Source organism: Protomyctophum parallelum (assembly GCF_964188405.1).
Source record: "Protomyctophum parallelum genome assembly, chromosome: 20".
Lineage (NCBI taxonomy): Eukaryota > Metazoa > Chordata > Actinopteri > Myctophiformes > Myctophidae > Protomyctophum > Protomyctophum parallelum.
Window position 1 is genome coordinate 17482421 of NC_139718.1, and position 12197 is coordinate 17494617.

General features: G+C 43.9%; 1 protein-coding gene across 2 annotated transcripts in view; it reads left to right on the top strand.

The window, feature by feature from the left end:
• Positions 1-12197, top strand: part of tfb1m (transcription factor B1, mitochondrial) — a 69021-nt gene that overhangs the window by 16117 nt on the left and 40707 nt on the right. The gene's annotated exons all lie outside the window — the stretch shown is intronic.

Here is a 12197-nt window from a genome sequence, read left to right on the forward strand (position 1 = left end):
CTACCTGTAGTAATACATATTTGTCTTTTTTCTTTTTGGGGCGACTCCTCTGTGTACCACCAGAGGGGGGCTCAAGTACCACCAGTGGTACTAGTACCACCAGTGGTACTAGTACCAGTGGATGGGAACCTCTGCTTTAGTGTTCCAAGGGGTCCTCACTCCTCAGCAAACTTTGTTAACACAGTCAGCATCACAATCGTTTCAACCACTTCATCCATTATTCGTCGTTGGCTATAAAAATAGATGGCAGATATAGAAGCTCACAGCATGTCGCTTCATGCCGTGATGAAATTTTTTACGTTTGCTATTTTCAAACTTTAAATCATGAAAGTATAGAGGGTACGATATGCGCATGCATAAAGTGAGTGGCAAGGTGAGTTTAACGTTGTTTAACGTCGTTTAATGTAATCAGATATGACTTGCTATGGGCTGTCATGGCCAGAAAGTAGTTTTTGCCACTCAGTAGGCGTTCCCGCATAACTTCCGAGTATAATGATGATGTCACACGCATACCCTCTATTGGAAAATGTTGAATGCTTTTCCCTGGCACAAAATGTTTTCAGATAGGGGGTCCGTGGCCAAATACTAATCAATTTGGGGGCTCCTTGACATGAACAAGTTTGAGAACCACAGCTTTATAGATGAATACGTAGCCCACACACGCATGCACGCGCACACTTCAGGAGATCATCTCCCTGTATGTTTGAGTGGGTACTTGGGAAAGAGCTGATATCATTAGGAGAAATGATGGGTCTTTGATGAGCAGGGCTCCAACTACTGACAGCGTTCTCATAAAAGACTGGAAAGAACAGAGACTACAGTAATGCTATACTGTATCATCATCTATGCATCATGTACAGTACATGAGGCCCCCTTTTAGGCTGCTATGTTCAGACCGGCAGCCCAGATCAGATTTACAGCCTTGTATCCAGATTGGAATCTGATCGTTTTATCAAGTCTAAAAACGGCGCCTGACACTGAAGACGTGTCTCAGTCTGGACGCTCCGACATTAATTCATGCTCGGTCGCACGGCGATGTCGCTCGCCTAAAGTAGCCGATCTTCAAGCTCACAACACGTCGCAAACTCCCAACACAGCCCATTGTGAGCTAAGCTTGTACCAGATAGGCTATTTTCCCGCGAGCGACTAGGTTGTACTACAAGAGCACAAGTAAGTTAAGCATTGCTCGTCCCTAAGTCGTTACGCCGTTGCCACAGCAACCAATGCAGCCACGTCGACGCTGTCTGCATACACAAGTCCAGTCTGATCACTTGTAAATTATATTATGGACAATCTGCGTTACAGCCCTAAAGATCAGCTTTGAGAAACAGACATTTGCCTGTAGACTGGACAATTCTCTCTCTCTCTCTCTCTCTCTCTCTCTCTCTCTCTCTCTCCCCCCCTCTCTTTCTCTGTCTGGCTTGTTTACTGGTAGATGCAACGCTAATAACAAATTGGCGGAACAATAAAAATGTCTCTCGCATCATGATTTATGAGGCAAAATTATAGACTGGTAGGGGCGGGGGGGGGGGGTAGAGGTTGCATTTATTTAAGGCACAGGAAAACGGGCTCATAACAATGGGTTTTTGACTTTGTCAGAGACATACGGCACAGTAGTTCTATATGTCGTCTTGTCGAGATGCAGTAAAGCGATATGGAGTATTTTCAGGCCTGTGGTTATGGCGCTGTGCCGTTCCGCTGTAATTAAATAGGCGTTATGGGATATTGTTCCCATCGCTGCCTGTCATGAGCGATGGATGACCGTAATAACAATAAGGGGTCCATGAGGACGGGTCACTGGGAAGAGATCGTCACTGTCGGGCAGAAACCTCTTATCTCCATATTTATATATGTCCAAGTTTTTGTGGTTTTTTTTGTTGTTGTAAATTAACGCCCTACTTGATCACACTACAGCGTTACAAAAGCATCAAAAGTAGCAAATCCACAAGCTCGACATGTGGCGTGGAACGACACGTTTCAAGCTTGTAGATCTGCTACCTTTTGATGCTTTTGAAATGGAAATCCTGAAAAGTAACAGTTTTGGACATATGAGGTTTCCACCCGACGGAGACGAAATAGTCTTTCTCTCCCTCCCTCTCAGTGTGTAGTTTTTAGGCACACACACACACACACACACACACAGCCAGTAAGTCGGCTAAGTGTTCTAATTGTCGGTATTATCTTGTTCTCTCTGTAGCTTTCAGATCAGTAATTGTCTTGCGGTTGCACCGGGATTTGTTCAAATGAAATTAGAATTGTCCTCCAGTCCTTTTGTTGATTCCTGGCATGTCTTGTGTCGTGATGGCTGCATCGAGCTGAGAGGCTGGCTATAGAGTCTGCTCTGCTCTGCGTGCATGCGTGCGTGCCTGCGTGTGGGCCTGCGTGCGTGCGTGCGTGTGCACGGAATATGAATTAGGAAAAGTGAAAAGATTCAGGTGGAGTTATGCTGATTTATTCTTGGTTACTGGTGGCCGGTGTGGCACACACGTCACGATCTACAAGCTCACAATGCGTCCTAAATGATGATTGTGTGCGTGCATGCGTACATACGTACATGCAGAATTATTGGAAGGGGGTTGTAATTGTCATGACCGATCAGCTCAAGCGAGAGACAGTGCCACCACCAGATGAACTTGCGGTGTCAATCATGCGTGCCTGCGTGTGTTTTGAACAGTTTTTGACATAATATGAGGTTTCCACCCGACAGAGAAGAAATTTATCAAACTCCAAGAGGGTTTTTACCATATCTGTCACTCCCTCTTAGAGGTACAAGCAATGAAATGTTGGTGTAGCATTTCACAAGACTGTGCTAACGACATCAGTTAAAATATACAGCATAACAACAAGATGGCAATAAATGATAATACTGGTTGTAACGAAGCTGGCAATAGTGCAGCTGAATTAGCAAAAGGCCGATGCACACCTCAGAAGGCTAGTGACAGGTGTGTAGGACAATATAGCATACTTGAAAAGGGTATCTTTGAAAAACAAAGAAAGGGTCCCGCACACTGTCAAACTTGCGTGGTCTTGGTGTGGTCTATAGATGTTTGGTGGTTATTGTGCCCTGTATTGTCTGTCCTGATGAAGGTCTAAATGTCGACCCAATAAAGGGCAACATTTTGGCAAGTTTCTGTCTGTGCGGGACCCTTTCTTTGTTTTTCAAAGATACCCTTTTTAAATAGTATTTAGCAGCAATGAGGAGTGTGCAGAATATGTGGGAGACAATAATTTTGCATCTGTATGTATTTGTGTATGTAATTACTGTCTGCATGAGTCATATAATAAACCTGCAATGTGCAGGAAGTCTGTATTGACGGGTGAACCTTTCCAGAGCGTAGTTTTAATCAATCCATGTCAACGTTTCTGCCTGCAGTCTTCATATCCTCTTCTCAAAGCACTGTAGAATTGACTTAATTTAACTCTGAGAGAGAACAAATGGAACCAAATGGACCTGCTAGGGACGGGTCCACTTGGTTCCATTTGAACACACTCATAGTTACAAATGGTTAATCATCCATTTGGTTCCATTTGTACACTCTCTGAGTTGCAAATGGTTAATCATCCATTTGGTTCCATTATATGTTCGCTCGCAGAGTTAAATCACATTTTTCCAGAGTGGTAACCTAAAATCCAAAGCGGCAGGTGCCAAGCAACACGAGGCACAATTAGCGGACTGACCCCTATCTTCACACATTTATTCTGTGAAAAATGCTCTGGGTGGTTCTAGACAACATAGCAGATATCAAACACACATCACCCACTATAAACATAGACACACGGGTGACAAATAGCCACAGCAGAGGAGAGGAAATGCCAACAGTTAAACGTGTGTGCGAGAGTATGCGTGTGCGTTGCTTGATTGCAGCCCGCTGGAGGGAGAGGGGAGCATCCAATTTCAAGCGGACGGAGAGGGTTAATGAGGACGGGAATGTTTAATCCATTTGACATTATTTGTAGCGTTTATTGACGGGCAGAGGGGAGAGACGGGTGAGCTGGTCTTTATCCAAGCTATTTAATCTGTCCCACTCCCCCACCCCCAGACGGGCCTCTCTCTCTCTCTGTCACATTGAGTGACTAGGGGTCGTCCTTGAAGGTTTCTCTATCTGGGACGGTGTGACAGACAGCGGTGTCCCCTCAGGCTCACCGTGTCCTCAGCTTGTCCTGTAAGAGGAAAACAATCCGATCGGATCCAATCCCCCCCCCCCCCCCCACGCTTCTGTCATTAGTCACACACCTCCTGCTAATTCAGACACACTAATTGAAATATCTATTAAAGGAGTCTGCTGCTGTTCTTGGTCTCTCTCTCTCTCTCTCTCTCTCTCTCTCTATATATATATATATATATATATATATATATATATATATATATAGGTGGGTGCAAGCTTTTTTTGCGCAAGCTCTATGGTTTTTGTAGTTCCAGAAAGAAAAGAAGAGAGTGTGGACACAAATAAATCAAACGGCAAAGAGAAATGTGCCGGAGATGGACAAAAATCTAAGATATCTACATATATAAACACAAATATCTACATATGTACACAAATATATCTCGTACATAATATACACACAGCATAGCTGTTTATACATGTACAGGTTTATTATTACCGTGGCAGCGTGATGCTGTTTTGTTGCTTAATATTCCGGTCATGGGGTTGAGGACTGTTGGAGTGCAGCACCGCCGCAGCAGGAGGGGACTATCGTTGGTTGCATCTGCACTCAATCCAATGTGGACATTCTCTCATTCGCACTTCCTCTCCTCGCCGCCTCCCTCCATACATAGAAAAGAGCTGATTTGCAGGGAGTGTGTTGACTTGCGAACACCCTCCCTCCCCCCTCTCCTCTCTGCTCTCCTGGCTAGAATGTGATTAAAATCAGCTTCTGTCCGTCAGCGAACGTGTCTTATGTCTATAAGTCGCTCAATAAGCGCTCTATCACGAGCCCGGCAGCTGTCCGTCCGTCTGTCTCTTTCCCTCCCAAAGAGGGCTCGTAGGACGCACAACTCTGCAGCGTTCTGCTTTGGCTATTAGTGCCGCTACTTTGATGTCATTGGAGATAATGGGGAACAAATAGAGAATGCAGGGTGGAGTGGAGGGTGGAACCACGGAGGAGAGGAGAGAGGTGGTGGAGCGTTAAGCGAAGGATACAAAGGACATAATATGAGTCGTGAGACTGTAGAGATGACGGAGAGAGATGGGGAGAGGATTGTGTGTGAGGAGGAACAGGAGGGCCCCGGCTCAGAAGTGGAACCTGTCGGTGTGAGAAGGAATGGAAGCAATAATCCGCCAGGAAAGGCACGGGGGAGTACGTGTGGAAGTGAAACGGAAAGGGAAATGATATATAGAAGTCACGGGAGGGACAGCGTTAGCAGCAGAGCCTGGAAATGATGCAGGGGAGGGGAAAAAAATAATAATACGAAAAACCTCACACGAGCCAGTGAGCGGCGAGGTAAAAGATCACCCCGAGACAGATTCATGATGGAGATGGATCTGATTGGAGAGTGAGGCGTACTTCCAGCAGATGGTCGTCTGGGCCAACCCTCGGCCCCTCGGCCCTCTCTTGAGTAATGGCTCCATCCACCCATCCAAGCCTTTGGAGGAGGACGAGCCCTACAGATGCTTTGCCTTGTACACACAGAGGAAACCCCAAATTAAATCTGCTTAATGCCGGCACCACGCATCAGCATTTGGCTATAGTCTGGCCCGTTGTCTGGCGCAGAGAGTTTGATCCTGAGCGGCAGAGAAAGCCGAGTCGAGGAGGAAGCAGACACGCAAGCCTCTGCTTTAAAAAAGCACTACTTTCTTTTCTTTTTTTAGCAATTGATTTTTCCGTGTCTTTGTGGGGTTTCGTCTGCAGATCGGGGGCCTTTTCTGGTATCAAAGTAATTATCTCCTCATAATTCCAAAGGGTGTTTCGGCGCTCAATGTGACCCAGTGCAGTAAAATGATGGATATCTTCCGTTTTGGACTGAAGTGGCCCAGCACCCAGGGAGCCAAACGGAAGGTATCCCTCAACTACAAACCTAAGAACAGGTTCAGTGTGAGACTCTCTCTCACTCCACGAGCACACTATTCATCCGGTCCTATTCCTGTCCCCGTATAATGGGGTCAAACACGCTACCAAGAGTATAGGGAAAGTTATTTCAATGACTGGTGCCGGTTCGGTAAACGCCCGAAGCCTTTGGTCTCAATACGTCACAGTCCCACATGACAATAAAAATATGGCTAAAAATATTCTCCTCTTTTTCCTCCTCTTCCTCCGCTTCCCCTCAAACACAACGAGCTACGAAAGGTTGGCTTATCAACATCTCTGGAGATCCTCCTAACAAGGAGCAGCACTGGGTATACGCCGGTAGTCAGCAACTTGGTGTTTTAGCAGATTCAGCACTGTTTTTATCTGAACAAGCCAAAGAAAACATGCAGGTGTTTTTAAACAGCCCTGGTTGGACTCCAAGAGAAGGTCGGCTTCAACTGAGAAATAAACTTGACATTTGACCTTATTTGAGCTAATGGATATAGAGGCTGCCTGCTTGCTCAGGGTATAGATTGAATCTTGACCTTCAGTTCAGAATTCGTGTCAGATCCTGTGTCTAGGTGAGACATGACCTTTGACACAAACTAAATGACTTTCAATAGAACGGAAGGGAGACAAAATGCAACATCCCAATTGTATATGTGCAATATTGTATCAACATCCATACCATACAGATTGGACAAAATGAAATTGTATTCATTTAAAAAGCTACATTAGCCCACTTTAATGTGGAATTGACTGAGCTTGACTAGATTTGTTTTTATTTCAGTATGTCGCTATGCTCTCGATAATGTTGACTTCAGAAGTCCTCTAATCATACGAATGACTTCACTTCAACCCCATACGTTGTTCTCTTGGGGCTCTATACTAGTGACCTTTCTGTTTTCGCTCTATCTTTGCTAAATATATTTGCTGAGAATAGCAAATAATAGTTATAGAGCTCAGTGTGAATGGCCCCTGGTTGCACATCGTGTCGCTCATCGATAAAAACAAAAGGTGATATATGCGACACACTGGCACGCAACCAGGTATAAAACGGGCCTAAAGGATTAATTTGCAGCGTGAGAAAAACAGTTGCATAAAAGCGACCATCAGTGTAGTCTCATCTCCAGATGACTGCATCTACATAAAGTACTGTATCACCCCGCTCGCTTGTGGGGCTGAAATATTAAAGGGCCTCCTTTGAACTGTCAGAGTGTATTGTTTTCATACAAGCACCCCTTTGTCATCTCGCAGAGCCTCTCCACTGCCTCTCTCAGCAGTTTACAGCCCAGCCAAGGTCACAGCTATTATTCCCCCCTCTGCTCAGATGAGCCCTGGGACCTGGGTGGGTGAGGAGGGGTCTTTGACAAGCGAAGGTCATTTTCAACCCGGGCCGTTGATGACCGCGTTATATCTCAGATATGAACCTTCACGAGGATGAAGACGACTGAAAAGCAAAGTGCCTCCATTTAAAGGAGAATTCCATGCTAGAATGCTTTCTTACCTTTCTTTGTAGTTGTTACATCCCCACCAAAGAGGTCCATGTGTTTTTTTATGTAAAAGCTCCTTATTGGCTATTTCCCCTACCATAAGCGCTCAATGAATTGCATTGAATTGAATGGGGCTATGGGGTGTTGTGCTAATTCGCTTATTTCCATCGAAATAAGTAGTAAACTGTGCAGCTTGGGATATTATTTACATTATAAAGAGAGGATATATACAAAAAATATATAATTTTGAGTGATGGAAATAAGCAAATTAGCACAACACCCCATAGCCCCATTCAATTCCCATTCAATGCAATTCATTTAGGGCTTATGGTAGGGGAAATGGCTAATAAGTAGCTTTTGCACAAAATAACACCTGGACCTCTTTGGTGGGGACGTAACAACTACAAATAAAGGTAAGAAAGCCTTCTAGCATGGAATTCTCCTTTAAGCACGGAGCAGTTTGGAGGGCCATGGCGTGTTGTTTTCAGGGGGTTGTGTCACGGTCGGACGGGTCCATGCTGATGGATTTTGGACGGGCGCTGGCACACGCCATGAGAAGTCCCTTGCGCAGCCCCCAGTTCTATCAGTCTTTGTACTCTCGTTCATTTTGCTACAAACGTGACTGTTGAGGCCGAGTGTGTTAGGCTCTTTTACAAAAGCCGTACACCTCCCTGGGGCTATTACGATGGTGAAGTTTTAGTTGCCATAAAACATTCAGATATGACAGGGCACAATGACAAATAACTTAAATGGACAATTAGACAAGTAATTTAGCATTTTTTGACAAAATTACGTTCAAACATCAGTAAGCGGTGGTCTAAGACTCCAAATCAATACACAAAAACAAATGATGTACAGTACTAACGCCAAAACAGGCCATATACTGTACATGACACGTCATGTCACATCACATATCACATTTATTTTTCAAGATCTTTGCCATAAATCCCCAAAATATTGGGACCCAAGGTTGAAAGTGGTTAAAACAGCTTAGATGTAGACGGCATGGATATAGCTGTTTATTACAGCTGTACACAAATGAATGGAAATGATTCCAAGAATTAGCTTATAGAATAATTGTGCTCAGGCGATGATGTAATGATGGTGACAGTGCTAGGTGGCTTAAAAGTAGGGTTGTCTCGATCCGATCACATGATCGGAAATCGGGGCCGATCACGTCATTTTCAAATGATCGGAATCGGATCGGGATAGTATATCCATATCATGATATTAGTCTGGAAATTGTCTATGATTTTGGATATTGTGCTATTGTGATATTTAAATATCGGATTGGATAAATTGGTATCGTCAGATACTCAAAATCAAATGATTGGAATCGGATCAGGACCAAAACAACAGGATCGAGACTTCCCTAATTAGAAGACCCTGGTGTGGCCCGCTTCTATCCCTAATTAGAAGACCCTGGTGTGGCCCGCTTCTATCCCTAATTAGAAGACCCTGGTGTGGCCCGCTTCTATCCCTAATTAGAAGACCCTGGTGTGGCCCGCTTCTATCCCTAATTAGAATACCCTGTGGTGGCCCGCTTCTATCCGTCTCATTATTTGTGCTGCCAACTAGTGCTTTTGTTTTTGCAAAAGCCATTACCTCATTAATCTGGCATAGATCAGAGGTCTCTGACTCTGACCAAGGCCAGGCGAGACTGTCACCTCATTTTCGTCTAATACTGGCCAATTAATATTAATTATTCAACTTTTTTGATGACATCCATATTGTTCGCCGATGTGTCACACTTTCAAACTGGTGTCCCTCCTCTCTCTCAAGTTTTCAGAAATGTTCTAAATGTTCTAAATCTACAAGCTCACAACACAATGTTGTGACTGTGAGCTCGTAGATTGGTTATTTTAGAAATCACTTTTTGAAAAAAATTATAATCAAATGTATTATGTTTTGTTTTTTTACAAAATGCAAAATAAAGAATAAGTCTGCACACCGTTTTGATAGCTCACCAAAAACTTCACTTACCAAGGCAGTCTGTTCTTTTTGTTCGAGCACCCGTTTTATTGGCCTGGGATGTGCGTGCACCTCCTGACCACTTTTTTTTTTTAACAAAATGGCATTCAAAACGTCAGTAACTGGTGGTCTAGGACTCAAAAATCAGGCATGGGTCAGGCTCTGTCTGTCTTGTCACTTTAATGTTGTCGTTCACGCCGCGTTCAGCGCAGTTGACCTGTGTAAACTGATGTGGCAGGAAAAGCTCAAGGTAAAGAGTCAGGACCACCACGCTATAGGCTTAGAATGTTATTAACCCCTGCCTGGAACCGACTAAAAGCGCCTTCCCCTCCCATCTAAGCCCACAGCCCCGAATCTGTCACGACAGCATCTCCGGGTGAGAGCCTTTGAAGGAAAATGTAGGTTAAATACACAGAGGAGCGTATCTTATTAGCGTTTACCCACGAGAGGACTGGCTATTTGATCTCCACTCGTGTTGCATAACCAAGAGGAGCACAGGATGGCGAGAGAGAGGGCCTTGAATAATCCATGTTTGTTTCAGGGAAGGCACATTCTTTCTTCTTCTCACTGGTGGTCGTGGTCCATCAGCTGTTAATGAGGGGGAGTCCCCATTCTCTGCCAAAGAGGAGCCGGTGTCATGATGGGCTTTTCATCTGCAGTCCACGGGCCACAACGGCATAGACATGGTTCCTGGAGAACATACGGCCTGATTTACAACCAATTATCCTCTCTGTCTGGCAGAAACCTTCTATATCCTGTGTTTCCTTTCGTAAATTAACGCCCTACTTGATCGTACAGCGTCACACAAGAGCATAAAAAGTAGCAGATACACAAGCTCGAAACACTGTGTGTTTTGAGATCATAGATTTGCTACTTTAAATCCTCATTTTGGACATGTGAGGTTTCCAGCTGACAGAGACAATAATATGCTAAACAATACCACTACCATGCAGCCCCGTGATTCACACGGTATCTGGTGTGAAAGCAAGGATGGCTTGTGCATGGTTTTAGTGTGTCACAGGTTTTTCAAAGTAAGAGCCATGGACCCAAGGGGTTGCCAGGTTTTTCAAAGTGAGAGCCATGGACCGAAGGGGTTGCCAGGTTTTTCAAAGTGAGAGCCATGGACTCAAGGGGTTGCCAGGAGACAATTTGAAAAGACATGGGAAGAAAAAAAAAACTTTATACAATACCGGTATATATGTTTTTTATTTCAATTCATATTGAGCTTGAGCCACTTTAACCACTTTGAACCTGGCATCCCTATTTTGGGCATGTCATTGTCAAACATTTTCTGAATATTTCAAAAATAGGACATATTTGCCAATCTACAGTCTAACAATGCATTGTTTTTTAAAGCTATTTCTATGGCTATGTCGGGGGTCCTTCCTTGGCATGGAAAGGTTTGTGAATCCCTGGGATGTGTTATCTCAATCCGCTTTGGCGTTCATCTTGTTTAGAGACGGACTCAGGCTGGGCCTGATTTGATTTGACGAGGTTCAGCTGCTGTTCAGCTGTTTTGTGTGTGTGTGTGTGTGTGTGTGTGTGTGTGTGTGTGTGTGTGTGTGTGTGTGTGTGTGTAAATGGTGTTTGCTACTAGACAGACCCTCGGGTATACTGTATCTGGCACTTAACAGAATCACTGTTAACAAACATGCATGTTCTGGAAAGCAACGTCGTTGTTGTTTACTGTTAAACTAGACTATAGACAAACCATTCAGCCACTGTTGCCTTCCTGCCTCCTGTAAGTGCATACGTTCAGAAACATGTCCTAAGCCTGAAACTGTACTCGAGTAAAATAATCATTCATTGACCAGGGCTTCCCCAGGGCTCTCTCTATACTAGCTCCACTAGTATTTCGTTCCATTGCCAAATCTCTTCACCGAAATAGAGGCAATCAACAAGCTCACGGCACGCTGCATTGCTGCAAGCTTGTTGATTTGCTATTTCCGCCGAATGTTAAGCACATAGTCATACTGTATATCTGAGTAAATGTAACTGTAGTTACTACCCAACCTATAGCATTAGTTGAAAAAGACAATGCGAGTTGAATTGCAGTTGGATGCACAACATGAAACTAAAAAAGGATCACCAGCACTCACTTGAATGCCTTTATAGGATGTGTTATTTATTGAAAACCCAGCAGCAGCTGCAGAATATTCCTATAAGGAATTGAAGTGAGTGCTGTTGAGTGTGGTGATACACATGTAGGAATTGTCATGAACTTCTTACAGTATGTGAAAGAGACCAGACCAGATCCTCCCCCGTTTTCCCTAACCCATTATGAGCTGAATGTCTTCTAAATGCTAACTTGTGTTGCTATATCAGTTATTTTCAAACTTTTTCAAGGACCACCCAACATTATATGTATTTGGCCGCCGACCCCCATCTCAAAAATATTTTGTTCCAGGGACCTCCAGAATCCAAGATTTGCATTCAAAATGTTCGCTATGTATGTATGTATGTATTCATAGATATCATTTGATAGATTTTTTTCAAAAATAGATCCACAAGCTCAAACCACTTTGCTATGACGGGCTATAAGCTTGTATATATCTGCTATATCTGAATAGCCAAGTATAAAATAATAGTTAAAGGGGTTGAAATCTAAAATGACACCGATGCTTTCTCGGTTTTACCGGGTTAAACTCTCACCAGGGTTGTTATGACTTCATTCATGACACATTCATGATACTGTACTGTACATGTCCATAAGAAACGAGGGGAACA